The sequence below is a fragment of the Panthera uncia genome, chromosome B4 (assembly GCF_023721935.1).
Source record: "Panthera uncia isolate 11264 chromosome B4, Puncia_PCG_1.0, whole genome shotgun sequence".
Classification (NCBI taxonomy): Eukaryota; Metazoa; Chordata; class Mammalia; order Carnivora; family Felidae; genus Panthera; species Panthera uncia.
This window is the reverse complement of record NC_064809.1, coordinates 111,131,996-111,157,941: the sequence shown is the minus strand read 5'-3', so window position 1 is coordinate 111,157,941 and position 25,946 is coordinate 111,131,996. Positions and strand designations below refer to the sequence as shown.

At 40.2% G+C, this 25,946-nt stretch overlaps 1 long non-coding RNA gene across 1 annotated transcript; it reads left to right on the top strand.

Moving 5' to 3' along the window:
• The first annotated feature begins 544 nt into the window (after nucleotides 1-544).
• Nucleotides 545-21,070, top strand: LOC125919411 (uncharacterized). The gene is made up of 2 exons (XR_007456767.1): nucleotides 545-4,034; nucleotides 4,270-21,070. It is a non-coding gene; the product is annotated as an uncharacterized LOC125919411 (long non-coding RNA).
• The last annotated feature ends 4,876 nt before the right edge of the window (nucleotides 21,071-25,946 follow it).

Genomic DNA, 25,946 nt, shown 5'->3' with positions numbered 1-25,946 from the left:
TTTCCCTAAGTCACCGTTCTTCACAAATCGCAAGTAGTTTTTGTTTTGTATGGGTGTTACAGATTGTGGAATTGGCCTTCATGTTGAAGCAGTCTTCTTGACTATTATGATCTTTAAGAACTAAAGATTAAAAGTGTATATTGAAAATCATACCTCTCTCCTTTGCACCCCTATTTCAGATAATGTGATGAGATGCTATTGATAAGCTATGGGGAGAAGTTATCAATAGTTTTATTTTGGATTGTCTGAAACAACGTATTTCTTACTTGTCTGAAAGTACAGGGACTGCAGAGAGTTTAATTTCATCTCAGTCTGCGTATATGGCTACTGCTAAAATATAACAGTATTTTTTATGTTTGGAACATAACAGGGTGAAAAACTTGTAGTGAAATAGTTTGTACTGCTAAGCAAACTAAGCCGCTTAAATGAGTCCTGCAGTCATTTATATTAATGCAAAAGGCCAGAGGAATTCATATGTGATTTATAGTTTCTGGCTATATATATACACATGTATATATATATACATGTGTATATATATATGTATATATATATACACATGTGTGTATATATATATATATATATGTATGTATATGTATGTTTTTTTGCTTTTTTTTCTGAGAATAGCCTAAAGTGAAGAAACATTGTTAAACAAGATGTTAAACTTTGTAGTTTTAAGGTGCTCCTAAACAAGTAAGCCTTAGGTTGTATTAATAGGATTGCCACCATTTCCTTAACAATTTATGGAATATAATTGACACCAGTTTTTTTTTGACTGCAGTTTTAACTTAGCTAACCAGTTTCTTTTGATATTGTTCAGTGTCAAATGATAGAAAATGATAAGGCTTCCAATTTCACTTCCAGTTGAGGATTTTCGATTCTGTAAGTGTTTTCTGTCCTCTCGTAGTTAAGTAATCTTAAAAGGAACATTTTGGAGTTCAACTTCTGACTTTCATAGGAACCTTTGCATGCTGTTTATCATTTTAATGTTGATGAATATCGAGAGGTCTGTGCAGCCATCTTTTGGCAGAGAGTTTGGGAAGCACGACTGTAGGGATTCTGTAATTCACGAATCTGGGACCAAGTCTGCGCTCACTTTGTGAACATGCAGGTCGAAGTGGTAGTGAGGTTTATGGTTCATACCAAGTGGAAACTGGGCTGGGTGGGGGTGGGGGGTGGGGAGTGGGATAGCTTAAAGAAAGCCTGTACCTATAGGCATTTTTAAAGACATTCAAATCGAATGCTTAGTGCCTTTGTCTAGGTATTTTATAAAGGGACAATGTTTTTGAAGCTGTTAGGAACTGCTTGATTATAAGCCTCTTTCCTCGTGCCTTTTAGTTGTGAAGGCCGTTTGTGACCCCCCTTCTGATGATAGAAGGGTGATTAAGTGTAGGCCAGACATCTAACATCAGGACAGAGATCACCAGACAGGAAATGAGAGTAGAGTTAACTGCATTCCTGTATTTGGAGACTGTCACATCAAACAATTATTATTTCAAATCATAACAGATAGAAGACATGGTCACCTGTGGGCACATTTACTTTTAATAATTCTCTAGGTGATCTCCAAAGTACCTTTATGTCATTCTCCTAAAGTATTTTTGTGTGTGTTTTCATGTGGGTTTGCACAAGCACATGGTACATTTTGTAAACAAATATATGGGGCATGTACTAAAAATTCCATTGATAGGGGTGCCTGATCAAAAATACTTTCTCTAGATCACTAAGGTAGATGAGGGTTTGCTCTCTTAATAACTTGTGATTATTATGTTAAGTGATACGTCTTCAAATGAGAAACTGGTAGCATTTCAAAGAAGGTTATCTTGTCTAATTTTAGCTTCTTAAGTCCGTATTTATAAAATTAAGACATTTTTTACAGCCAACAGAAACCCCAAATTAAGTGTTCTACCAATTCAAAGTCTATGTGCTCCTATATATTAAACTATGTATTGCTATGTGCTGAGATCCACATTTTATGTTTTTAGAAATTTTCTTTTTAAATGTTAGGGCTCTTGTAACATTTCCTTTATTTGCATGCATGGTTGTAAAAGAACTGAGTTCATGTAGTTGCACACCAGTGATTACATTAGCCTTAGCATTTATGGGTTAGCCAGAAGTCTCCTGTATCTTTTCTCTCTGGTTCTGAGCAATCTGTAAATTTGTAGGAAGGAAAGGTGACTGCAAATTGGACTTTATTTGATAAGATTCTATAAATGGGCATAAACCTAAAATGGTAAGATTTGACAATGGCACTGTAAACAGGACAGATGTATCTTCCAGTCCTGATTTATAACAGTTTTGTCCCCTCGAGTCCCTAGACTGAATGGAATTGTATTTCCTATAAATTACACTCGTGAGCCTTCAAGTTACTGATGTACGTTCTTCGTTGACCTCTCAACAACTGGGTGAGGTTGACAGGTAGATAGGTCAGTATTTTTTAATCTTCGTGTTCTGTGGTTAGAAAGCTGAGGCTTAGGGAGTTTAAGTAATTTGCCCCAAAGTCAAATGGCTAGTAAACAGCTCATTCATAATTTGAACTCGGGCCTTTTTGACCCCAGAACCTGAACTTTCAACTATTGGTATATTGAGGTGTATGATTTATTTACCGTGTTTCACATTGTTGCAACATGCAGGTTTTCATTTCTCATTGCTGGTTAGCCATCATTTTCAGCCTTTGAAACCTCATCACTTTCCATGCTCAGAAGGCAAAAAAACTGTCTTAAAACCACGCTTCTTTCTTCAGGAGGCATTTGGGACTTATTATAAAGAACACTAGTCATGGACTCAGAAGAATGGGTTGGAATGCAGGCCTGTACCAGCTACTACTTTGTGACTTTGGGCAATTTGATTAGCCTCTCTGAGCCCATCGCTCCGTATGTAAAATGGGATAAAAATAAGTCCGTTATACATGAAAACATCCAGCAAAGAATGGTTGGATTTTTGGGAGTTGAATACTTCAGTATAGCATGGAGGCAAATTCAGCAGGTGGTTTTCTTGGTTTCGTGAAAATTTGACGTCACTGTGATCGGTGGGAGTTTCTTGAAAGTCCGCTTTGGCCAATAGCTGTGAGAAATGTACTTGTGATTTTGAAATGATAGGGGAAGAAAAAGGAAGTCCTTTTTAAAAATGGAAATACAGATAACCCAGGTGTTGAGCGTATTTATTTCACAGACTTTGCTGAGCTGGGTCCTTAACATTGTGCTTTTCAGAGCTATTTTCCCAGTAGAGGACAGAAAAGAAGGACTCCTTCGGATCTTTTGTCTGTTGAACACCTTCAAGTGAGAGATGCCGCCACACTACCAAATGTATATAGCCAGGCAGCCCCGCGCAGTGCCTGCTTGAGGGCATTATCGTGTTTGAGTGTTGCACCTCCTCGCCGTAAGAAGTAAGTTGACTTTTCCCAGGGTTTGCCGCCCTTCGAGCCATTTGTATCTGGCCATGCTTTTGTGGTTTTTTCCAAACAGAACTCGGTGGCTCTCAATCCCTTCTTAACCTAGAGTGCTGTGAGTACTTCCTCTCTACTGCCAGGAAAAGCAGCCTTTTTGTAAGTTACCAGTTTGGGTTTGAGTTGCTTCTTGTGGTGTAACCGGATGCAACGTTTGCTTGAATCACTGATAACGTCACCGGCTTGTTCTAGTCAGTCACGAGTGAACCAGGGACCATGCGCTGTTTTTAGTTTAAACCCCGGTCCCTTTCTCTGGCGAAGATAACCCTCATTGAGGAGCTTGCTGCTGGGTTGTATAGCATGGCTGCGTGCCTCAATGAAGTAGGTACTCAGCCAGCGGAGCGGCTTGCTGATTTATTTTGCAATAGTATAGGAAACAAAGGGCCCTATTCTTAAAAGAACCTCAAGAGACTTCCAGGCAAAGTTCCTTTGGCCCCTTCAGAAGTCTTGCATTTTACTGTCCCTGTGAGCTTCAGGCCTGCTTGGAGTTGTGGGTAGCCTTAAAAATTAGTCCAGGTGTTCTTACAGTGTTTAAGATGGTGATGGAAGAACAAGAGTTTGGAATTAATTAAAACAGGGTTGGGGCGCCTGGGTGGCGCAGTCGGTTAAGCGTCCGACTTCAGCCAGGTCACGATCTCGCGGTCCGTGAGTTTGAGCCCCGCGTCAGGCTCTGGGCTGATGGCTCGGAGCCTGGAGCCTGTTTCCGATTCTGTGTCTCCCTCTCTCTCTGCCCCTCCCCCGTTCATGCTCTGTCTCTCTCTGTCCCAAAAATAAATAAAAAACATTGAAAAAAAAAAATTAAAAAAAAACAGGGTTAAGGTGGCCAGTCAGAGTTGTTAGAACAGTTATCCCCTGAGAGAGGGTAGTTCCGGTCATAGGGTTAGAGGTGGGGCCTTATGTAATCGTGAAGCGTCACACACAGGCTCTCTTCTCCTAACTTTCAGCTTCTTGCATTTCCCCCATTCCCCTGTCCAAGGGATCCCTCTTGGGATCCTTCCTTTTTTTTTTTTTTTTTTTTTTTTTAATGTTCATTTATTTTTGAGAGAGATGGAGGGGAGGAGAGAGAGAGGGAGAGAGAGAATCCCAAGCCAGCTCCACGTTGTCAGCACAGGGCCTGACCAGGGGGGATTGATCTTAACAGCCCTGAGAGCACGACCTGAGTTGAAACCAAGACTGGGACCCTCAAACAACTGAGCTACCCAGGCACGCCTTCTGGGTCCTTTCTGATGGTCAGAATATGACCGTTTTGTCCCGTATCTACCACATTCATTAAATACTCAATTGAGTCCCTCTGTGTGCCATGTACTATCCCAAGGACTCACAAATAGTCATCGTGTCTGCCTTCAAGGGGCTTCGAGCCTAGCAGCAGAGAGAAGTCCCCAAACAAATAGAAACACTGGAATCTACTAAGGGAAGGAAGAGGTGAAGTGGGGTGTCCCGACCACAATGATGGACACAACGCCTGCCTTCGTTCTTCCCAGAGGAAGACATGAACTGAGCTGTGTCTGTACGATTGGTTTTTTTATCTTTTTCTCAGTTTCGTCTTTGTCCGTAATTTTATCTTCTTTTTCACTTATTCTCCCCTCTGCCTCATCAGTCCTCGCTGTCACCGCATCTGGTTTACGTTGCACCTCATCTACAGCGTTTCTTAATTTGTCATGGCTATGTTTTAGTTCCTTCATCTCCGCAGCAATAGGTTCTCTGCTGTCTTCTATGCCTTTCTCAAACCCAGCGATTAATCTTATTGACTATTAGTCTAAATTCTTGTTCAGTTGTATTGTTTGTGTCTGTCTTGAGCAATTCTTTAGCTGTCATTTCTTCCTGGAATTTCTTTCGAGGAGAAGTCTTCCGTTTCGTCCTTTTGGCTGGTTTTCTGTCCCTTATGTGTTTTAAAAGCTTGTTGCGTGCTCTGCACCTGTGAGCACTGCTATGTTATGCTCTGTCCAGGGCCTGGCCCTTCAGGAGGTGTTCTTTGGAGTGCGTTATGTGCTCTCGGTTGTTGGGACTCTGGTTGCTTTATCCCCCTGCTCCTAGCGATGTTTTGGACCCTCCCACCAGGTGTGCTTTGATTTGTTTGTTGAAGTAGCCCAATGACCCACCAGGTTGTCCCCTTGGGCCCCTGGAGACATCTCTGTCACTCTGCAGCCGGACTCTTGGAATTCAAAGTCCTCTGTCCTCAAGACTGCTGTGTTTGAGGGATGAGGGAACTTCAGGTCCCCCCACCATGTTGGATCTCTGCCTGAGCTGCGTCTGTAGGGTATGTGGGGATTTGCGTGAAGAAGGCAGGACAGGGGACAGCGCACAAAGTCTGGCTGGAGAGCGAACGGTGCTTGGGAGGGATTGAGAGAGGCCAGGATGAGTGGAGTGGAGGAGAATTAAGGAAGGGAGGCCACATCACGTGGGGCTTTGTAGGTAGAGAGCGACCATGTAATTTGATCGATAAGTTTATCAGCTGAACTGTGGCCCTTGAGAGTAAAACAGAGTGCAGTTACTAATTAAACCCAGACTGTAAGCAGCTGGAACAGTCTCCTCGCTTTTACAGGCCATGTTAAAGTATTATCTCTTTGCATAAAGGCCGGGCAACCAGCAACGTATCTACTTTCTAGTAAACGGGTCAAGGAGTTAGAACACCTTTTGCAGTCCAAAAGGAACCCAAACCGAACTCAAGAGTGTTTTCTTCAGAATAGCTAGATTGCTATGATTTGTTTTGGTACAAACAATAATGACTTTCATGTTCTAAAGGCTTAGCACGGAAAGTTGGTTTTTAGCGTAAGCTGCTAGATTAGAGGCACTTTCATGGTGTATGAAATAGAACAATTGAAATTCAAACATATCTTTGATTATTGTCCACGGTTTGTTGTTACTGTTGTTATAGCACTTCCCGTTTTTGCAGTGTTCATTAAATAGAATTAAAAAAAAAAAGTTTAATTGTGAGTTTACATTTCTAGTGGAAGTAACTCCTAGACGTAGCTTTCGAGGTGTGGGCCACCTAAATCTTTTTTCTTTAAATTGCTGTAAAAATGTAATACAACTAAATGTATAGAATTCAGTGGATTTTGCACACCTATGAAATCCACACCCCAATCAAGAGATAGAACATTTTTACCACCCCAGAAAATTCCCTTTGGGGACAGTTAAGATTTGGTTAAGAAATATGTTTGGGGAGCCAGTCCTCAAATTAGAAATGAGTTGTTTTCCCTCTCCTCTTCTTACTACTTTATTTTTGCTCCCTAAACTTGCGGTAATGGTTACTTTAAACATGAAGCAAATTGTCACCAGAAGAAACCGTTGCCTTTCAACTAGTTATGATTTAGTGGTTACTAATATTGTACATCCCTGCCTAATTTGCTATGGCTTTTAGTTTTTTAGAGTGAGTAGTAAAATGTGAGTCATATCCCTATCACTGACTCACAAGCTTACTAAGGAGTGCTTGGTGTTTGTTATTAGGCCAGAACTCTAGAATCGTGATCAATTGAAAAAGATTGTGATGATGCAAAATTTATATAATGCTCCCCCTTGTTTCATTTAGCCTGGTTATGCCACTGTCATAGGTCTTGTAGCTAAGAAGAGACAAGTGTTAAACCTGTATATATAGCTGAGTTCTAGCTAGCCTTGAACACTTTCTCCCATCTCAAAATTCTCGACTCCAGTTGCCAAAGAGCAGTTAGAATATTCACCTAAGTTACAGCACAATCAGTTGTGAAATTGACTGAACCCGCTGCGTGCCACTGTCTTTAAAGATTATTGAATGCAGGGGTGGGAAGATTTGTCCTAAAGAGACTGTTAATAGTTTGAGATCTACTGAGAGAGAGGGAAGGAAGAAATTCACCAGTGATTAAAAAGGGGATTTACTTCTTATTTTCCCTGTAGATTAAGTGTTCCGATTTGGAACCAGATCTTAAATTAACTCTTCTTCGGAGAAGGACAATATGTTCTGTTTAGCAAAGCCTCTGTTGCCAAAGCAGTGGTGGGTTGTGGTGGGGATGGTGATGAGTGACAATAATACCTAATATTTCAATACCGGTTGGACTTTTTCCGCTTACGCTCCAATTACGAAAGGATAGCAACTCAGTGGAGATGTAAGGAAAGCTAAAGCCAGATTTGGTTACCGGAGATTTGTCAATAACCCATTTCCAGTTGGAGAAACCCCTCCTCCAATCGCCTATTCATTTTCCTAGTAGATTCATTCCTCGTTTTAAAAAAGTTTCATGCATTAAGCATAGGAAAATTCAATATGGCACTTCATTACGTGCATGTTGGAAAGGATTTTATTTATTTCAGCCTCTGCCCTCTTACTGATTAGCTTTCCTGGTAGCACCAGACAGCCTTAGCCACCCTGCTCTGCTGATCTGCTGCTCTGCTTCTATAAAGTTCCGACCCAATGCTGCAGGCACTTCCTGTAGATTTCAGAATCTCAGCACTTGTGAGCATCCCCTCCTCATCACAAACCTGTAAGAGTCAACCTTTGGTACTCTACTCATCTCTGAGTCAAAGAAATGTGGTATAGGGGTGTTATAACTTGCCCAAGGTCACAGGGCAATGGGACCATTCGAGGCTAGAATCCAGGTTTGTCCTGGGTCAAGCACCAGCCCCTAACCGGGTATCGCATCCCAGTGCAGTGCTTTCTGATCCCATTGTATTGCAATTGTTTGCATTCGTGTCTTATTTCCCCATTAGATGGGAAGACCTTAAAGTCTGGAACTCTTAGACCAGAGCTTCAGCAGATGCTAAAATTAGTTAATCTGTGTGTCTGTAAGTCTTTGCTGAGTATCTGCTCTATGCCCAGCATTGTTCTAGGCACCTGCAGATACAGCTGTGAACCAGACAAAAATGCGTACTCTCCCCAGAGAGCGGGGGAGAACGAGCCGGAAGACGATGGTAGATCAGATGGAAGGAGGTAGAAGATCAGATGGTGATAGTGGTAAGGAGCAGAGCTGCTCTCTCGTTGCCATGAACATCATACGAGTTGTGTAACACTGCGTGGGCCCAGCAGAAAGGTGTGATAGGGAGCCGTGGGGAGGAGGGGGGGCACAGGTTGCTATTTTAAGTAAAGTAAGGAAGGCCTCATTGATAAGGTGGTATTTGAGCGGAAACTTGAAGGAGACCAGAGAAACGGCCTCGGAGATATCTTGGAAAAGAACATTCCATTCAAACAATTGAATGAATTCCCAAATCCTTCCAGGCTCCTTTCTCCCCAAATAAATAATTGTAATTTGGCCTTCTTGGACTCTATTATAATGTCAACAGACCTGGTTCCTGGCAGTTGTTTTCCTGACCACTCCTTACTTCCTCTCCTGGTTATTGTATGCCTTTGGAATCAGCAGACCAGAAAACCCAGCTAGATAGATAGATAGATAGATAGATAGATAGATAGATAGATATTTTTTTTCTCCTCTTCATTTTAGAGGGAATTGCCAATCATATTAAATAGACTGATAAGAAGACCTGAATTAAAAAAAAAAATCTGATTTCTTTAAACTCTATCTACAATGTAGATGCCGTGTTGTGAAATGAGACATGAGAATTGGTGTTGGGTATGGTAGGGGCCCAGTGTTTTGGGCAATGTAGATGTCCTATCTACAGTGTAGATGCTCAGTATTTTGTTCTCATGTATAGCTAGACAAGCTGATGGACAGCACTGAAAACAGAAAGGGTGTTCTTGCCGACGTTCGGATACCTGGAAAATTCAGTTATCCAAAATGCCTATTCCTTACAGAACCTGAGATCATAGTACCGAGGCTGGTTATCATGTAAAGCCCATGGCCTTTCGTTTTATGGAGGAAATGAGAAAAGAACAAGGGTAATATTGCCATCATCATACATTTGCTCAAAACTCATGGAATACTTGCTCTTTTGAAGGTACTGGCAGGTAAAGGTCCCGGTGTTAGGATATGAAATGGAGATTTCTCTGGTTCCACTTGCCTTCTCAAAATTGAATGAAAATGTGCTTTCTCAAATAAATTTCACTGTGGATTCTACCTCATCCATGCTCCCAGCCCCAGGTGTAAGACTATCCCCTTCCAAACAGTTTGAAACTTGCTGTATCCAGTTTGGGTAGCCTTCCTTTGGCTCTGTAAAACTTTGATGAGGACTTTTGGCATTTCAAGGTTGAGTCCGAATCACTCAGCTATGATTCTCCATCATCTGAGAGTCCAACCAAGCAAAACTAAAAAGAAAGCAGAAATCTCAGCTTCTGGGTTTAAGAAAGAGTCCCTCTCAAAGCTCCCCCAATTAGCCAGATAATCCTGGCCATTTGACCAAAATTGGCAGGGCGAGACTGGGAGGAGATATATATAGTGATGATAGGCCCTAATGATGATAGGCCCACAGCCCGAATTCCCTAATGTTAAATTTGGGAACACAAGTAAAATAACCATGTTAATTTGAAACTGGGTATCACGGGTACAGATCATGATTATAGCCTTGTGAGTCTGCTAATAATATTTATGGCAATAATCTGTGGCATTTCTCCCAGAAGATTTCTCAGATTCTTCTGTGCGGATTAAAGTTCATTCTGTTATCAGGATGCTGGCTATGATCCTCTGGCCCTGAAAGGTGTGTTTTTGCCCTTCCGTTTTCAGGAGGAAAGTCCTGCCTTCATTTCTTAATGAGCGTCCCTTTGTTTTTCTTCCTTCCTCCTACTCACACTTAACTTGTCAACTTAGATAGGAAAACACTCTACTGTGTAGAATAAAATAAAAACATCTAAATGTGTGGTTGGACAAGCCTATTTTTAAACTTAGTCATTTGATGTAACACTGTGCTAGGCAATAATTAAAGTTCTGATAAGGCTAATTGAAATGGAGTTATTAGTTGACTTTTTCATAGTTAAGAGGTTTTAGGGTATTATTAGGGTAAGAATATATTTCGGTATCTTGGGTACAACTCTGGCTTAATATAGCTTTTTTTTTTTCTGTGAAAATTTTCATTTCACTAGAAATTTCTTTCAGGGGAACAAAACTCAAGACTTGTGTTCATGTGTGGGTGGGTGAGTGGGTGGGTTACATATGTGTTTGCTGGGAGAGTGGAATGGGTAGATTTAGCACTGGAAAGAAGACAGTAAAATTTAAGAAATGGTGAAAAAGGAAATCTGCGTATATATGGGTACATTTGAGTATTACGTGTATGTCTATGCATGCCCTTAAATTAGTGCAGGGAAAGAACTATGCCGATCCACTTTAAAAACATTTTAAGATATGGTTTCTTCTGATGCCTGGGCACTGATTTTGATAAAAGAAAGTTACAGAGAAAGAAAAACATATATGTATATTTCCTTTCCCACTGTCGTCACACCCGAAAAGTATGTCCCCTAGGTAAATAACATTTAAAACCTTATCTTTTTTTCTTTTAAGTTAATTTATTTATTTTGAGAGAGAGAGAGATTGAGAGAGAGAGAGAGTGCATGAGTAGGGGGAGGGGGAGAGAGAGAGGGAGAGAGAGAGACAATCCCAAGGAGGCTCCGCGCTCAGCACAGAGCCCAACTCCAGGCTCCACGCAGGCTCGAACTCACGAAGCAGTGAGACCATGACCTGAGCCGAAATCCAAGGTCCAAAGCTTAACCAGCTGAGCCACCCGGGCGCCCCCAACCTTATCCTTTTGCTTTAGAAGGGCACACCTGGCAGAACTGGTGAGCCAGGAGGGTGGCTCTCTCGGAAGCATCGCAAATCCCCCAGGGTGCGGGATCGCCTACGGTGCCACAGCCTCTCATCAGAAGTGAGGTCTCTCTTCTTGTCGGAAACTGGCAAACCGCAAGGCCCTAGCCACCCGGTGGTGGAGAACCAAAACTCCAGCAGTCGGAAGGGACAAAGTAGCCAACGGAGCGGCGCATTACAGAACGGAAGGGTGATGTTAAAATCCCATTTTTAAACTTAGACCCAGATGGAATGCCCGTTTTGACCTTGGCCCCAAGACAGTGGTGTGGAGCACCAGTGGTAGGTTGCGGCTGCCCTGGTGTGAAGGAGGGATTATAGATACTGCTTCGTTGCTGCCGCGCCCAGGCGAGACTTGGCTTCATGTGGACTTCATTGTGTTCTGGCATTAGTTTGGCCACCAAGCTCAAGTTTGGCCAGTAGGATTTCAAATTAAGAACACAAACAATGGGTCTCAACCCTTTTCCTGCTTTGATAGGCAGTGAGACAGAGTCCTAAACCACAGTCCCATGGGCATTGCAGGTTATGCGTGATCCAGATGCACTCTTTACTCTCCCGGGCGAGACCGTATTAGGATGTAGGAGGGGCAGGAGCATGCTGAAGGCGATGATGTCTGCGAGCTGACAGTCGACCATCTGCGACGAGTGGTACCTGATGTAACCCACCTGCAGACTGCAGCTAGGGTCACCCTAGCCCTCAAAGGCTACGCTGTTCAAACCCCCATTCTGCTGGCCTGATAGTCCCGTGTCATTCTCAGGTTTTTTGCGCATTACTGGGAAGAACACCCTCTCCTCTGAACTCTGCCCTTGAACCCCTGTCTCCGCTGGTTTAGGTCAATTTAGAGACCATTTTACCAGCCAGAGCGGGCTGTTCTTTTTGCATGCTTCCCAGACGGGTAGCTCGACCTCATCTTCATTTGGGCAAATTCGCTTGTAGAAGGCATCCTTTTATGCAGATGAATTTACCAAAGGTGTGTGAGGACAAAGGACCTTGCAGCAACATAGACCTCTGGAATTACTGGGATGTTTTCAATGCTTCAGTCATTTCTAATCCCAGGCTCTAGGTCCTTTCTCTCTCCTTTCTTTCCCTTTCCTCTACCTCCCACTGTCCCCTCTCCATACTTCCCTCCCCCTCCTTCCTCTCTCCTCTCCTGCCTTCCCTTCCCCTCACCTTTCCTTCCCTATTCTTTCAACTCGGTCACAGGAGCAAGACTCAGATTCCTTTTTTTTTTTTTTTTAAATATTTATTTATTTATTTTGAGAGACAGAGAGAGAGTATCATAAGCAGGCTGTCAGCACAGAGCAGGATGCGGGGCTCACCCTCAGGAACCTGAGCCCAAGTCAAGAATCGGATGCTTAACCAACTGAGCCGCTCAGGTGCCCCAAGACTCAAATTCCTAAAGGAATAAGGAGACCAAGGCTGATGCTGCCTCTTCCTGCTCACTGAAGGAGAAGCAGTGTTTTCCTTTTTTTCTCCTCTCTACAATCATTTTCCAGGTGAGGTCGCAGAGAGAGGCAAGTGATGAGGAATGAGAGGACAGATTAAGTCTTCAGGACAAGCAGAAAGACTGCAGAGGCATCTGTGTTTACTGAGACACCCAAAGAAAAGCCTGAGGGGCAAGAGAGTGGGGTTTTAGACACCGGCTCTGGAGTCTGAGATTTCCTCCTTGAACCTGGCCCAAACACTGCTCCCATGCCAAGAGACGATGCACTTTCTCCTCTGAGTTCCATCTTCTGTGCCTTTACAATGGAGACGGTAATCCATCCGATCTTCAACTCTGAAATTCAACCTCTGAGAACAGGTTTTTGGGTTTTTTTGTTTGTTTTTTTAAATCTAGATTTGGCAAAAACACGTTAGGCAGTAAGACCTGGCCCAAAGAAGTAGTCTTCCTCCTACTTCCGTATCTGTCCACCCGTTTTGCTGCACCCATATTAACACGGCTGAGTTCCAGCCCCCACTGGAAGGGATTCATACCATGCTGTGCACACTCCGTGTTGACTCCCTAGAATCCGAGGAAATGCTAGATTGCAGAAATACAAGTGGCCCTGGGGGTTTGGGATAAGATAGTCCACCTCAGAGGGGGTTTGGGATCCTAAATGGGATAGACAATAGCTGTGTGGGGGTTAATGTAGGACCCGGCACAGGAATAACCACCCAGTAAGTGCTGGCCATTTTTACCACCCTACTGTGGTCTTGAATGAGAGCATGTGTGTATGTCTGGCTCCAGAAATAGCTACAAAACTTCGTGTTAGGAAGTACTTAAGAGCCTGGCGCGTACGCACTGGCTTATTTTATATCTGTTGTTTATATCTATCTTGAGTGTTGAATTTGCTTCCGATTTTCTTTTTAGATGCCTTCTCAACGCCTTCTGACCCCATTCTTTTTATCTGAGGGAAAATAGCATTTTCTCTCTCTGTAGCACTGAAATATCCTTCTTCTCTGATCACGGGAACCAGAGAGCTGTTCCTGGTGGAGCTGCAATGCCTTTCTCTGTGAGTGGTGATTAATGGCCAAAAGATGCTGGATGTGAATCAGTAATTCAATAAAGCTCTCAGGACATTAACTCAGGGGCCAGGCGCTAAGAACTTCTCAACAGGGACAACTTCATGCAGGAGATGGAAACACACACAACGTAAAATCTTGGCTGTCAATGTACGATGATTTGTGGGGGGATGGTGGTTTTTCCTTTGGTGTTTTCTCCCTTGTAAAACCTGTTGTCTGAAGTAGGTAAAATTCCTTCTCCTGCACCCAAACTTAGGAGGTTGAATGTGAGGAAGAATAATTGGGTCAGGCTGGAAGGGTTTGACTGATTGAAATTAAAAAAACAAAAACAAAAAACCCCACCTTTTCTCCCATAGTGATAAGATAACCACAACATCCCTCTATTGTAAGAAATCTTGATGCTTAGTTTAAAAAAAAAAAAAAAAGATGGCGGCAAGCTGTGGCTTCGTTGTGCCTGTCTGTGCCAGCTTCCCAAACTCTGGCTGAATGGAGACTATGTTTGGGTATGCATCCCGTGAAATATTCTAAATTGCTGGGAGTATTTGTTGTTGTTGTGTTTTGTCTCGCTGTTAAGATTCTGGATTCTTGGAACCTAGTCTAAAGATCTGAATTTCTGTGTTGTGTTCATTAAAACCAAACAAACAAAGATGAGCTGAAACAAATCATTCTAAGAGAAAAGAAGACACAAACAGAGCACTGAGAATCTAAAGTTTTAATAACATTTTATGTTTACTTTGTAAACCCAGCTACAAGTCATTTCTTACTGACAGTTATTTTAGAGGCCAAAGAAAGAAATTTGTCTCGTACACCATTGCCATGAATTTTTTATGAAATCCACATTTATTTCCTCTTTAATTGCCATGGCTTTCTGGGTTCTCTTTCTGGGCATGGCATGCACAGCCCCTCTCTCTTGTTTGTGTTGTCTCAAGGCAGAAATAGAGAATTTGTGTAAAATGAAAGCATTCATAATCGAGGAGTTCGGGGAAAAGAAGGAAATCACAAAAGCTATTCCTTATCCCGTAAGGGAAGAGTGCAGGTAGCCACTCATTCCTGGTCTTCTGTAAGGGCACCCATGGAGGCCTCTTGAGAATAAATTAATCAGCCCCCAGAGGTTAGCATGGCATTTATTCCATCTTGGGTATGAAGTCTGATCTTGAACTCAAACAAAATAGAATTTAACCTATTTCTGTGTTGTTGTTTTTTAAATCTCTTTCTGAACGTATAAATTTTCTTGCTTCTTAAAAATGTTTTTTTTCCATTCCAGTTATTGTTTGTTTTTATTTGAATTGGGTTCAAAGGTAAATGTAGCCCCTGGTGTCTTCCCTCTTCTACAGTAAAAACACATGCATGCAAAGTGCCCAAAGAATAGGGAAAAGCATGGCTTGTTCTTGAGTGATATGGTCAGTAAAAGAAGTTGGATTTGGAGAGATCTCTTGAAAGGGGCTTTGAGGTTTATAAAACTTTGTTTTAAACTGTGTTTGAGTCTATTTTAGACGATCCAGACACATTCATTGTGTCTAAACCTCTTTTCCTTTTCTTTATTTTTAAATATGCAATTAACATCTGATTTTATGAGCATCAACCAATGTGCAGGATTCAGCTCAGCATTAATGAGAAGTCAGAGGTGATAAAGACATAGTCATAACCGCCAGGAGTTTATAATCAAATGCAGAAAAGGGATTGATAAAATCTAACAGTAAGACAGAGTGTCTTGTGTCAGGATAAAGGCGCAGAGTGAAATGTTTTATTTAGGGAAGGCTTCATAAGAAGAATGGTGTTTTAACGAATTTTTGATGGGTTGAGGGATTACCAGTAGTGGAAAGGGAATGATGACAAGACTGTAGTGCATAAGTTCAGTGACCAGAGCATTCCAATGTACCCAGAGTTCAAGCTGTGTGTTTAAACTAAGGCGTTGTCCTAAAAAAGAAAAATAAATAAATAAATCCTCATTTATTTACTTAAGTACTAGGTGGCTCAGTCGGTGAAGCGTCCAACTCTTGATTTTGGCTCAGGTCACGATCTCACAGTTCCTGAGCTCCAGCCCCTCGTCGAGCTCTGTGCTGATAGTGAAGAGGCTGCTTGGAATTCTCTCTCTCTCTCTCTGCCCCTTCCCTGCTCATGTGCGCTCTCACAATAAATTAATAAACATTAAAAAAAATGACTAAAGAAATAAAAATGGCAGTCTAGGACAGAAGAAATGCAAATAAACAAATGAATCAGAGTACGTTTCTCACTCCTGGAACGGAGAGGAAGAAATCTGAACTGCAGTAGTATTTGGAGGGTGGTTGGAAAGCATCACAAGATTCTGAATCTTGAAGCAACAAAACTTTGCTTGTGGAAATAAGAGGAAAGCACAAGTTCCCCTTACCCTTTCGACTTGTAAGGATACAACTTTTCTGGGGCTTTCTAAGGAAATTTTATTTCAAGATTCTGCTAGGTGGGTGTTCTCTCTTCTCTAAATTGAAATGTGAGGATGCCAACTTCTGTCTTTTCTTTTCTCACCAACTTCTCTTTGTTCCCTCTCTCACTGCTCTCGTTTTCCTTCCCTCATTAGAGTTCTCTCTCTCTCCTCTGTCTACCAGGAAGGAAGCACAAATGCTGTCTTACATTTTAGAGGAAACTCCAAGACCATCTTCCCCAACATCCTTCCTGTTTCATTAAGCAAAAACCTAGTGATCATAATCATGGCAGGACCCTTGCCTTCTGTGGATTAGCAGAGTAACAGATGGCCCCAGGTTTGCACTGTGAGAGATGGTGTTTCAAGTTGAGACTCTAAAGTCAGATTGCTCAGTTCTGACACTTGCTAGATGTTTAATCGCACATAAATTACCGAACCAGTTCCTCAATTCCCTCACCTATAAGACGAAAATAATATAGTACCTACCTCAGACAGTCATGACAATTAAATAAGGTACTCCATGGAGGGCATTTAGTGCTGTGGCTAGAATGTAGTCACTTATTTTATTTATTTTTTAAAATGTTTTTATTATTTATTTTTGAGAGAGAGAGAGAGAGAGAGAGAGAGAGAGACAGAGCATGAGTAGGGGAGGGGCGAGAGAGAGAGAGGGAGACACAGAATCTGAAGCAGCTCCAGGCTCTGAACTGTCAGCACAGAGCCCAAGGCGGGGCTCGAACTCAGGAACCCCGAGATGATGACCTGAGTAGTAGTCGGACACTTAACTGACTGATCCACTCAGGCGCCCCAACTATTTTAATAAATATTTGCTATTTCTAATCTTTTGGCTAACCATTGACCACCTTCTTGCTCCACAGGCTGCATGATTATAGCCTGTGATAGTTAATGTCATGTATCCACTTGACTGGGCCATGGGCTCCCAAATATCTGGTGAAACATTTCTTGGTGCATCCAAGAGAGCGATTCTGGAAGAGATTAGCATTTGAATTAGTGGACTGAATAAAGCATATGGCCTCCTTCAACGTGTGTGTGGGCATCATCCAATCGGGTGAGGGCCTGAATGGAACAGAAAGGCTGAGGAAGGTTGTACTCTCCCTCTGCTTGATTGCATAAGCCGAGACATCAATCCTCTCCTGCCCTCAGCGCTCCTGGTTTCTAGGCCTTCAGGCTCAGGCAGGAATCTACACCATGGGCTCTCTGGCTTTCTGGCCTTGGGCTATACCACAGGCTTTCTTGGATCTCCTGCTCACAGACTGCCGATCATGGGACTTCTCAGCCTCTGTAACTGTGTGAGCCAATGCCTCATAATACACTTCTAGACACATATCCTATTGGTTCCGTTCCTCTAGAGAACCCTGACTAATGCACAGCCCTTCTACTCAAATGGTCTGCAGCCAGCAGCCTGGGGCATCATCTGGGAGCTAATTGGGAATGCAGATTCTCAGTCCCCACCCGTGCAATTTTTAGCAAGCTCCCCGGATGATTACGTATACACCAGACTACACAATCCCCTTATTCCCCATGAAAACCCTAGGTTTGTGTCGATGCTCCCTCAGCTAGGGAACAGCCACAGCCTCATACCACAGACTCCGAAGATCTGCCCGAGAAACACAGCGTTAACATAGATGCAGCTTCCTTTCAATCGGTACAGTTATTGGGAAACAAATTTGGGACTTTTAAAGGCCTATCTAACAATTCTCAGAGGGATTATGAGGACTGGAGAGATGGGTCCCTACTCCTCACCACAGAGGAGTAAGGGAGATGGAGGGAGAGAAACACCTTGTAACGAGGGACAGTATTCTCTACGTGCTCTTCCAAGGGGGCAACCTAGAAGACAACCAAGGGAAAGGGGGAGAAGAGTACCTGGAAGTGAAACATCTGCTGAGAAAAGTTGACCAAACAGAGAGACAAGGAAGAACTAACCACTCATAAAAGGCCTCTGAGCCAAGGGCTCTTACACTGACCTGGTTTCCTATGGAGTGAATTTTTCACCGAGAAGGGGAAGAGCGACAGGAATTTAAAAGATGTGTTTCTTAATGGGATTGGCCGGGGTAAGAATCAGGACATTTTTTGGGAATGTACCGGTAGACAACATACCCATACTTGGCCTTTAGCTACTCACCACCTAGGTCTACCTTCTGTGCCCTCCTCAGTTTTCTGAATGACTGAAAAAATATTGCAGTCTCTCAAATGTCCAGATTTCCAGCCTGAGTCCTAAGGGGCCACTCATGGGGACCAGGTAAACATCCAACGGATATGATGGTAATCTACCAATACTATTGGGCAAATATCAGGACCAGATGAAGTTGTGCTCAATAAAGCTGAATAAGAAGCAGGAAAAGTGGGATTTCCTTACAAATCATTAAAAAAAAATGAAAAAGGAATGTGACATCTAAAAGAACACTGCATTATATGTGTTAGAATAATAATTACTTCAGGAAATAAAAACAATAGACTAAATTTCCTCCATCCTCTCAAAGGACTGAAAGTCATGGTGAGTGGAAAGGAGAGCTGGCACACTGAAGAAAGAAATTAAAGGGGAAAATATGATCAGTTTCAAAAGGAAAACTGCTTGAGAATCAAAAAGAAGAACAGAATCAGCAATGAAAAAAGGTCAGAGATGTGGACGGTAGGCATGAGAAAAACCACACAGAAGGCAGTGGAAAAATACAAGGCAATGAGAGAAATCAACTAGGAGCTCACAGATGTGGAGACCCAACACAGGGATGATGTAGGGACTGGAAGATGAAAACCTAGAATGAGCTGGTGCTAAATGATACGTCAGCACCTTGCATACATACTGTTTTCCAAAATAAGACAAAGCAGGGCAGAGAAACGCATGCAGGGTTTTTGTTTGTTTGTGTGTGTGTTTATGTAAAGCTTAAAAACATGTCAACATTTCTGTATGTGTAACATGTTGTAAGAATATAAAGCAATGGATGAGAACAGTAAACTCCTAATTCAGGAGAGTGGCTACCTCAAGGGATGGGGGCATGGAATCTAAAATGTATTCAGTGAGTTTCATCTGTGTTGGTTATGTTTGATCTTTTTCGATAAGGTAGTGAGAGGATGGGTTTTCATTGCATTATTGCTTATAGCTCTTTGTTCTGTGCTGGTGACAATGTAGGAAAACAGAGCTTTCTCATACCTTATAAACAGGAGTATGAATTATATTAAATTATCTCTGGAGTCTAGTGGGCATTTGAAAAATTTATATTCAGGAATTCCTTTGTTCAGGACGTTTTTCTTATATCGTAAAATTATATATGTGTGTATATATATATATATATATACACATATTTATATTTATATTTATATATTTCTTATATATTTCTTATATCGTAAAATTATATGTATATATATATACACATATTTATATTTATATTTATATTTATATATTTATATATTTTTTAAGAGAGAGAGAGAGGGAGCACCAGTGTGCACAAGCATGAGCAGGGGAGGGGCAGAGGGAGAGGGAGAATCTTAAGCAGGCTCGATGCCCAGCATAGAGCTGGTTGCAGGGCTCAATCCCACGATCATGACCTGAGCTGAAATCAAGAGTCAGATGCTCAACCGACTGAGCCACCATGGTGCCCCTATATTATAAAATGTTTAATGTATACAACAAGACTTAAAGGAAATGTTTTGAAATTCTTAGTTTTATTGTATTAAATCTATGTTCTGATTTAGAAGGATTAACATTTTAGTGATATTAAGTCTTTCCATCTAGGAACATTTCATCTTAACATTAATTCATATCTTGTTTCTTTACATATTCTTCTTATGTGTTATTTTCTTGTTAAATGTATTTCTAGATATGTTATACTCTCTATCGTATATGTGATGATTGTATATGTCCATTCCTAACTCCAAACTGTATATAATATAAATATCTTTCCAGATTTTCTTATTAGTCTTAATGATTTTTAGTTCTGTGCCTTGGGATTTTTAAACCTATAATATAAAATTTTCAAATAAACATAATTTATCTATATATACGCACATACCTGTTGTTTTTTTGCTTTATTGCATTTTTTAGATCATCTAAAATAATTTTGAAAAATAATAATGATAAAAGGGATTCTTGATTTGATTCTGATTTTTTTTTTTTAATTTTTTTTTTAACGTTTATTTATTTTTGAGACAGAGAGAGACAGAGCATGAATGGGGGAGGGTCAGAGAGAGAGAGGGAGACACAGAATCTGAAACAGGCTCCAGGCCCTAAGCTGTCAGCACAGAGCCCGACGCGGGGCTCGAACTCATGGACCGCGAGATCATGACCTGAGCCGAAGTTGGATACTTAACCGACTGAGCCACCCAGGCGCCCCTTGATTCTGATTTTAATGGCAATGACTTTAAAAGTTTTATTATAAAATATTTGTTACTTTTTTATTAAAAGTTCTTTAATATATTTAGTTATATTTCTTAAAAGAAATATAAGAATAAGGCACAAAAATATGAATGAGTATACTTAGATAAATGAAAGATGATAATATGTTCTTATTTTATTCAGTTTTTATTAAGATTTTTTTGTGATATTTATATGAATGCATTTATATTTCTTCATCTATAAATATATTTTTCTTTTGAATTATTACTGTAATATTACAGTTTTTAAAATGTATCTACATGGCAATGCTATATTCTTTCCATGACTAGATGTATTCAATATACTAATATTTTGAGAACATTTGCTGTCATAAGTAATTTTTTTTCTTTTTAAAATTATTAATTTGGATGTTCTTGTGTTAGCTTAGTAGACCATCTTGGTCATTTTCAATCATTTTTTGATAGTTGAGAATATTTTGAATAAGATAGATAAAAAGGAATTACAAACATTCCTTCAACATTCAAATCTATTAGGTACCTGAGTTCAGAAAGCAAAAGTTCAGAGAGAGACACCATAAAATCTGATCTTTAGTCTCTGAGGTTTGAATGGTGAGTAGCAAGCGTTTCAGAAACCAAAGGGTCTGTTAACATTTTCTGAATATATTCATCTCCTAAGTTGTATAGTGACAACTGAGATAGAGAGGTATACTAGCTAAGTTTTTTCTGTATTTTGAAGGTTAGACTCCGCAGTAAAACTAACTCAGGCTAGACTCTTTCTAATGGTAGGTCATGCATGATATTCCAATTTCTGCTTTGGTAAAGAAGAGAGGGAGAATGTTATTTATGTATTTATTTTACATGATCTTTTTTGTATTATTTGTATTCTCTATATCCTTGATTGTTTGTGTCTGTTTGATCCATCGAATTCTGATGCAAAATTCCCCACTAGGACCGATTTTTATGATGGTTATACCTATCTTTATCAGAGTTCTGTTTTATGCGTCTTGCTGTTGTAGTTTGTGATATACAGTAATTCATTAATTGTACTCATAGATTTCATAATATGCCTCTTTTCCCTGCTTAATGGTCTGGATCTTGACTTGTTCTTATCTGATTTTGATTCTGCCATTCCTGCTTTCTGTTTGCATACATTTGCCTGGTGTAATTTTCCACATGCCTTATTTTCAAACTTTCTTTGTCATTATGTGTTAGGTGTATTTCTTGAATACAGCATTGAGCTGGTGTATCCATTAGGATAATTTGGGTTGCAAATAACGCTCCCTGGCTTTAAAAAATGCTCTTATAAAGTTGCAGGATAGGTTCCGTTTCAAGCATGGTTTGTTTCAGCGTTGCTGCTTGATTTCTCTCAGTTCTTTCAACTCTGCATTCCTTTGTGTGTTGGGCGACTTCTCTCATGGGAGCAAAATGGCCACAGAGGTCCCAGGCCTCCCATGTGCTTATACCTTGCCATCCAGAAAAAGAGAACTCCTCTTCTGAAAACTTTGAAAACTCTTGAATTCCATGCCAAACCCTAAAGGAAAAAAAAAAATCCACTGTGACTGGTGCTGTTCTGTGCCCCACTTGAGTCGGGCCCTGTGTCACTCATCCTTGAACCAATTGCTTTGGTGAAAAGATTGGTATTATGATGAATGGTTAGTTTGGGTGAATTAAGGGTCAAGCTTAACACTGAAGTTTGAGATTCATTCTACCCAATGGATGTGTCATTTTGAGAGAACAGAGTAAGAAGTATAAGCATTGCAAAGAAGTTAGTACAATTCCCACTCCTACATAATGATGATTCCCACTCCTGAATGAATTGGAACATAATGATATGGTTCTATAGCTTCAAAAACCAAACAAATCAACTGAGAAAACATACCAGAAATAATTAAAAATGATAAGTAAGGTTGTTGTTACCATATCAATATTAATAATGGGGAAAAACTACTAGTTTTCCTATTATAAGGATAACCAATTAGAAAATGTGACTGAAGAAAATATTTCATTTATAAAAAAGGTATAAAATATACTGGAATAAGCTGATTAAGAAGCATACAGTATTTATATGAAAACATGAACTCTGAGAGATTTAAGATGTTTCTACCTGGGAAAACTCAATATTATAAAGATGTTGATCTGTTTTAAAATACTGTCTGAAATCGTTGCAATCTTAATGATGAAGAGAAATCACAATGGGATTTCTCTTTTGGGTGGGTATTGGGGAGGGAAGTTTGGTGGTTGAGAAAAAATATTTTAAAATCTATCTGATAAAATTATTCATGCTGGACTAGTCAAAAAATTAAAACAAACAGGCAAAAAACCACAGGTGTAATGGGCCTATGTGAAAGAAGGAAGCCTTTTCTCACCAGATATAGAGACATAATATAAAACTACACTAATTAAAAAAAGTGAGGTACTGATACAAAAATAAATAAACAGTAGAACAGAATAGAAAAGCCCAGAAAAGCCCAAAGTAATATAAAGGTGGCTTAGCATGGTAATGGAATGTGTGTGTGTGTGTGTGTGTGTGTGTGTATAAAATTCAAGAGAGTACATGAACTATTCATTATGTCATTAGACAATAATTAGTTACTTGGGGAAAAAGTGAACCGAATCCTTATCTCACAGCTCATACTAAAGTCAATACCAAATAGAATTTAGCTATAATTTAAAGTAGAATAGGCCTTTTTATGAATGATAGGGGAAAGGAAATCAAGAAATCTGACTATGTAAATATTAAAAAATTTGAATAGGTGAAAATAATAATATTAGCAAACAGTTCTTTCCCTCCTCCTAAAGAAAGTACAAAATCTGGGCAAATAGTTAAGAGGGGGGAAAAAAAAACCCCAAACAATATTTAAGTCATAAAGAGCTAAAAGTCAAGGAAAAGAAGGCAACTCAGAGAAGTACACTTTGCATTTGGTACTGCTTTTCCCCTAGAGGCATCTGCCAATTTTAGAAATTAGATGGGAGGCTGAGAAGGTGAACTGAGCATCTCTAAGATTCTTGAATTTAGAAGAGGGAAGAAAGGGAGGTCAATGCTGCCAAGGAGGGAAGCATTGGTAAATTCACAAGTTTTAGAGTGGGACTCCCAGCCAAAAGGCTACACTTTATGGGTAAAGGTGGTCCTGAAATAGATCTTCTCCAGAGGGACTGAAGCCCAGCCTCTAATCATATCATTTTGTGTTTGAGTTAAGATAATTCAGAGCTGCTAGGTTTCCTAGCCACCTGTCAGAAGCAAACAAAATCCTTCCTCTCTGAAGGAAGTTACATCCCAGTTTCAAATTATCTCTACCATTTTTCATATACAATATCTGACACTTAGTCAAGAAAAACCAGATATATGGGGCATCTGGGTGGCTCAGTGGGTTAAATGTCTGACTTCGGCTCAGGTCATGATCTTGTGGTTTTTGAGTTCGAGCTCCGCATTGGGCCCTGTGCTGACTGCTCAGAGTCTGGAGCCTGCTTCATATTCTGTGTCTCTCTGCCCCTCCCCCACTCACCTTGTTTCTCTCTCTCAAAAATAAATAAACATTAAAAAAAAAAAGAAAAAAATATATAAGGAATCAAAATAGTGTAGCAGAAAATCAAAAGAAGCAATGGACAGTATAAGAAACCATCAGGAATCTTGAAAATGGAGTTTTCATACATGGATTTTAAAGTAAGTGCAATTAATAAAACAAAGATAATAAAACATGAAATTGATGGTTTTGACAGATAACAGTAAACTATGAAAATGTACAAAATGGAAATTCTAGAACAGAAAACATCTGTGACAGATCAGTAACCCAGTGTACAAGTTTAACATGAGAGTTGACACATTGAAGAGAAAATGAATTGGAAAATAAATATGAAAAAATATACAGAATGAATCACATAAATGGAAAGGGAGAGAAAGACATAGAGGACAATATAAGAGACATAGGGGACCTAGTGAAAAGTTCTAACCTATCTGTTAACAGAATCCACAGAAGGAAAAGAGAAAGATAATAAAGGAGAAACAATGTTTGAAGAGACAATGGATGATGACTTTCTTAAAAAAAAATCTATGAACCCAAGCTGGAGAGATAACACATTCTCTAATAAACACTGAGGGAAATTTTATACCCACCCATAAAAAAGAAAATACTAACATGGACTATTCGGGGACAAGAACATTATCCCAGATGAAAACTTAAAGATACAGAATGGATTTAAGAGCATCAGAGATTATAAATATTTAATGTTGATATAAAACTGTAATAATAATGTCTGATAAGGCTAAATATATTACAAATAATGGGTTAGGATAAAAGCAGTTAAAGGGTTCTATGTTTCTTGCATTGTCTCGGAAGAAGTAAATGCACCCATTTATCTTGGACTAAAATAAGTCATCTATACATGTTATAATCTCTAGTCATGTCTGTAATCTTTAACAAATCATAGTAAGAGGATGCATAGCTACCATGTTAATAGAGGGAGGAAATGAAACTATAAAAAATAATCAGCCAAAAGAAAGGAAAGAAAAAGAATACAGAACAGGTAGTACAGATAAAAAGCAGAGGAAAAAATGGTAGAACTAAACCTGATCATATCAATAATTACATTAAATGTAAATGAACTAAATATAGTAATTAAAAGATGAATATTGTCAGACTGATTTTTTTTTAAGCAAGGACCAGTTATGTTATTTATAAGAGGAACACCTAAAATATGCAGAAGAGACTGAAGGTAAAAAGATGGAAAAGTTATACCATAGAAAAAATTAATCAAAAGAAGACATGTCACTATATTATTAAGAGTAAGCTTATGAAAAATGGAGAAGAAAGAATTGTCAGGGGGGAGAAGAGAAAGAGACCAAGCAAACAGTGTAAGCAATGTTTCCCAAGTAGCCTTCCTTTCTTTTTTTTTTTTTTTTTTAATTTTTTTTTTTCAAACGTTTTTTATTTATTTTTGGGACAGAGAGAGACAGAGCATGAACGGGGGAGGGGCAGAGAGAGAGGGAGACACAGAATCGGAAACAGGCTCCAGGCTCCGAGCCATCAGCCCAGAGCCTGACGCGGGGCTCGAACTCACGGACCGCGAGATCATGACCTGGCTGAAGTCGGACGCTTAACCGACTGCGCCACCCAGGCGCCCCAGTAGCCTTCCTTTCTACTGAGGGCAGAAGGCAGGGTGGGGTGAAAGGGCTGGTGAATGTGGAGCATGTGTGCTAGCAACTAGTGGGAGAGACCATAGGATTGGAAAATTGAGCCCAGATTAGGGAAAGCCTGCATAGTACTTTCAATGGATATGTCATAGATCTGGTCATGGCTTTAATCAATGAGAAGCTGGTATATCTATAGTTAGTGGTAGTGAAAAGTAAAAATTTAACTTGTCATTATCAGACCCATTAACAGACTTTATTTTATTAGAATAAGTCCATTATCTACTGTAAGTTTTAAAGTCTCCTTAACCAACTACAGATAGCATGGTGGTGGTAGTTGTGAACTCTGGCTCTGTAGAATTTGCCTGGTTTCAAATTCATCTTCACATTCTGCATCCACTTCTTCTTAGTTCTATGACCACGGGAGGGACTTTTTAAATATAAAATGAAAACAATAGGAGCACATAACGAATAGTCTTGTGA